The following is a 5221-nucleotide window of genomic DNA, read 5'->3' as shown; positions in this document are numbered from 1 at the left end:
AGAATTAAGAAGAGATGGTATGAAACAGACAAAAGAAATAAACATTTAGTGATCTCTGCTTGGTGTCAGATAATTTCCTAGACTGTTAACATATTTTATGACCTTCTGTCTTCCCTAGCAACTTATGTGGTAAGCTGTATTATTCCCTTTTTATAGATGAGGAAACTATGACTCAGAAAAGTGAGCTGACTTTGTCAAAGTCAAACAGCTTGTAGTGCAGGTCCTGGAATAAAAAAAGGTTTTTAAAACGTAGGTCTTTTCACTCTAATGACCTTGTTTTTTCCACTCTTAAAATCCAATTCAAACTTTACTTACATTGCAATTTTTATTAAAATATTGTATTCTGGGATCCCACTACAGAGTAAGAAAATAGATGTCTTAGCCAAATCTTTCAAATATTTTTGGTTTTTCCATTTGACTTAATAAAATTTTCTTCTTTCTGTCTGTAATAGAATTAGTCTCTTTCTCCCTCACTCTCTAAATCGGTGTGTGTGTGTGTGTGTGTGTGTGTGTGTGTGTCTTTCTCTCTCCCTGCTGCCTTCAGATCCCTGTAGTTAAAATTCTAGCAGAAGCCAGGTGACTCAGCAAGTTGGATGTGAATCTCAGTGGTTTATTCATTCCTAAAGGAAAAATATTCTCTTAGTAGCATGCCTAGAAAAGGGGGAATGAAAATTTTAAGGCTCTTGTAGGAAAAGCATCTTAGATATACACAGCCTATATGGTATTTTTTTCTTCAGCAGGGCAGGAAAAGAGGTCCAAGCTCACAGCAGAGTTTAAATAGACATCTACATACCACTTATGCTCACATGCACAAGCTATTTTTTCTTTCTATATTTAATGCCTATAGGAAATCAGGTCTAGGATTGACTTTGTCAAATTTAATCCCTTGCCTCTATCTAATTCTTGATCTGCACACACATAGCTTTCTATTTTTATTCATAGAAACAAAAGACTCAGAACTCATTGTTTCCATTTTAAGCCATATGACCTGGATTTGGATGATGTATTGGTCAGAACAAGCTAGATTATATTGCAGTAATAAACACCCTCATGTTCATAATGGCTTCAACATAACAACAGTTTATTCTTCTACCCTCTACTTGTCCAATGAAGATTAGCGGGGCCTTTCTTCATCATCCTCACTCATGAATGTCCACTTCTGTGGGCTTCCATGATTGTCAGCAAAGGGAGAAAGGGGGAATCGGCCAAGCACAGGAACTTATATGCTTCTACACATATATCACTCCTGTTCATATTTAACTGTGTTAACCAAGTCATGTGGCCACTCTTACTTAAGGGGGTGGGGAAGTGCAGTCCCTCCATATGCCTAGAGAAATAAAGCCAGAGGTTTTATGAACAGCTCCAATAACGAGCCCAGATGGTCAGGTAGGGTCCTTGCTGCTCCTGGACCAGTGAAGAAATAGGATTCTGGCCAATTCACTTTCTTCTTGGGTGGACTAACTTTTAACCTTAAAAAACAATAATGCCACACCTTATACAGCTTAGAGGTTAACAAGTATAAGGAATAAACACATTTCAGTGATTCGAATAAGGTAATATAGACTTTTATTCTTTAAAATGATATGTGTCTGGAGATAATACCGTTAAAAATAGGTAAGGTTCATTTTCAGTTCTTTCTTGCTTTTACTGTTACTAGAAGGGGGTTTACATTGTTTGGCTTATATTCTCTCCCAGATGTCAAGAGATACTAAATTTCTTTCTTTTTTTTTTTTTTTTAACCATTAATGTATAATGATCACTGAGCTCTAGGCAGTGAAAACTTTGTTCATGTTAGAGATATGAAATTTGGCTTTTGAGGGTGGACTCACCCTTCAAATATGTAAAACTTATTTTGAGACTGCATGCATATGTCTAAATTTTAGCAAAATACAGGTCCTCTTAATTTCCTAAAAAGAGTTTATCATATTTTCTATTAAATAAGGCTGAGATAACTTGATCTAGAAAGCTGGACACACAAATGTAAAAGCTGTTTTTAGAGCAGTTCTGTCCATAGAACTTTCTGTGATGCCAGAATATGTTCTATAGCTGCATTGTCCAATAAGGAGCCACTAGCTGCATTTAACAGTTGATATATGGTTAGTGTGACTGAGGAACTGCATTTTAAAGTTTTGTTTAATTTTAATTAGTATAAATTTAAATCTAAATAGCCACTTGTAGCTAATGACTGCTGTATTGCATAGCAGAGTTCTAGAAGTTGGGCTTTCAACACAGTTTATTATTGTTGAGTTAAAAAAAAACAAACTAAAATGCATCCTTAACTTGAAATAAAGGAAGCTCACGAGTACATTCCTGGTCTGTCTACTGAAAACACGAGATTCCCATGGGAATGTTTTCTCAGTCTCGGGTATGGGCATCTTGGAATTCTAGCAACCTGCAGAATCACTACTTTGTGAGTGGACACTGGGTTAGGCCATGCTGGGTGGTGGTGCTTGACCATAGCGTAGGGTAGAGGGAAAGCTGGCAATTGCCCTAGAGCAGAACTATTATGTCAGTCAATGTGGTAGCCCTAATACCCTTCCTGGCAATACCCTCTTGAGAATATCTCCTCTGTTTTGATTTGTCCAGGATCTCCAATCCTTAATATGTGCCATCCACTATGCTAAGTCCTAAGGGTACAAACTACACAGGGTCCTTCCTTCAGGGAGCTCCCAGCCAACAGTGAGATATATATATATATATGAGGTGCACGGGGACACAGAATAAGGAGTGACACAGTGGAAATATTCAAAGTGAGATTAATATTCCCTCTAGTTACGTGGAATTCAGAGAAAGAAGTATTTCCAAAAATGTTTGTGGCAGAGACTGGCTCAATACTCACCAAGCCTGTTGCTTCTTTCCAGTCTCCCAGGCTACACTACCCAGCCCTACTTTTATTTAGTCCAAGACCATATGACAAGGTTCTGACCAATGTATCTTGCCACATTGACATGCCTCCTATAAAACCTCTTCTTTTATTCTTCATACTCTTTCTTCTTTTACAGGAACCATGGAAGCCAAATGCAGAGGATGGTAGCACCGTAAGATGAATGGAGCTGGATCCTTGAGAACATTGCTTGGAGGAGACACCAGGAAGTCCTCACAAATCCAACTGGACTGTTATGTGAGAAATAAACTTTTACTGTGTAAAGCCACTATAATTTGAGGGCTATTTGTTATAACTATTAGTGTCAATTATCTTTATATGTCCAATTGGTTTCAACTTGGATATTAGATATAATCACAGATTTATAGAACTTAGAAAGTCCTCAGTCTATTTCATCTCTTTATCTCACAGAAGAAGAAATGAAGTGACTTGCTGAAGTTCACACAGTTTTTGGAAATCCCAGGACTAGAATCCAGTCTCCCAAGTCTCGGTCTAAGGCTGTCTCCACCAAGCCAAACTTGTCTCTATTAGTCTATATATACTTTTCAGCACTCTTGTATGACTGCCAGTGAAACAGAAACACACAGGTTGAATTTTGTGGAAAATAAAAATTGTCTTTATAAGGAGAAGGACATTAAAATTTAGCCTAATATTTTTATATTAGCATATTTAGGTTGTTTACAAAGTACTGAATTTAAAACATGCTTTGATTTATTTATCAGGACAAATTTAGGTTTGTCATCAGGACAATGCCTTATTATATTGTTTGCTTTTGTTACACTGTGCCTGGTATTTAAGTTTATCTATCTCCAGGACATGAGAGGTTGACATTCTTTGGGTACAATATATGGGTTCATCAATTTCTGAGAAAAGTAGGTTGTAACCTTGCTGTAACCTTCAGTGTCATCAGATTGAACTCTAAGTTTCTTAGTCCATGGACTAAATCCATGGTACTTGTACTTTCTAGGATAAAGTGGGACAAAAAAACACAGGGTAATTTAATTGCTGTGGCAGATACTGTAGCTTGCATGATCAATAGTCACTCTCCCCTTCTGTTATGGATACCAAATCTTGATGCATTTGTGTGGCAACCAGCCTAGCCCAGGTGATGAATGGTGATGAATGTAAGCCAGATGTGCCAATCTTGGTCGCCTTTATAAATGATTTGTCTAGAAATGGGAATGGGACCGAATTCTGGCCAATGAAATGTAACTAAAAATCTGCTGGAGGTTTCTGGGAAATATTTTCCTCTCTGCTAAGAGGGAGGTATATAAAAAAGGCCTTTATTGTCTGCCTCTGCCTTCCTACATCTGGATTTAGTTGTGTGAGGATGTGACTCTGGGAGCTGCAGCAACAGTGCAGGGTGGGAAACTCTAATGTGAGTTGGGGCATCTCTTTTTTCATATCCCTTTACAACACCACCCTCACCCCTCCTGACAAGTGCACAGTTGCTTTTCTCTCAACTCACTGGAATTGAGGGATTAAGGATTAGGCCCTTTATAAGTTCCCAAAAGGTTTATTGGTTTCCAGTCCCTGATCCATTCTCTGACAAATTAGCCTAGTCACTATGTTTCCATCCCTTCTATCTGGTCTGAAAAAGGGTGATACAGGTAATATTTCCTTTCAAGTTTCTTATTTGTAAAATTGTAGTGATAAAAATCTACTTGCTATTGTTTTTGGAAGGACTGTATTAAATTCATTTATTCAATTCATATTTACCAAATGCTTATAGTGAGCTAGAAATTATGGTTAACACTGATGATACTGAATGAACAAAGGAGACACAATTTTTGGCCCTCATGGAACTTCTGATCTGGTAGAAAACAGGCAAAAAAGTAAATTGTTAAATAAACATACCAAGAATCAGAAATTGTAAGAATTTCAATAAGCTAAACAGGATAGGATGATGGAGGAAAATGAGTGGGGCAGGAATACTACTTTCAATAGAGTGTCCAGAGAAGACCTCCAAGAGGTGGTGAGATTTAATCTGAGAAGGATGGAATGGAGCCCACCAGGTAAAGAACAGGGAACACGGGGCAAGATTTTGTAGCAGATGAATAATAAGAATAAAAGTCTTGAGATGGGTGTAGCTTGGTTATTCTAAAAGAAGTGAGAAGGTAAATGTGGCTGCAGTGTAGTGAATTATAGAGAGAATGGCAGGGACTAGGTCAGGTAGGGCTTTATAGGTCATAATAAGGAATTTTTATTTGATTCTAATTGCAGTGAGAAGTCTTTGAAGGGTTTTAAGCAGGGGGGAGTCACAATTTTGTGGGATTTAAAAATTAAAACTTTAGCTTTTGTGTAAAAATGGTGTAGAGATGTTCAGAGGGAGGAAAC

The sequence above is a fragment of the Balaenoptera ricei genome, chromosome 15, assembly GCF_028023285.1.
Source record: "Balaenoptera ricei isolate mBalRic1 chromosome 15, mBalRic1.hap2, whole genome shotgun sequence".
Classification (NCBI taxonomy): domain Eukaryota; kingdom Metazoa; phylum Chordata; class Mammalia; order Artiodactyla; family Balaenopteridae; genus Balaenoptera; species Balaenoptera ricei.
The sequence above is the reverse complement of the archived record's forward strand: the minus strand, read 5'-3'. Positions refer to the sequence as shown.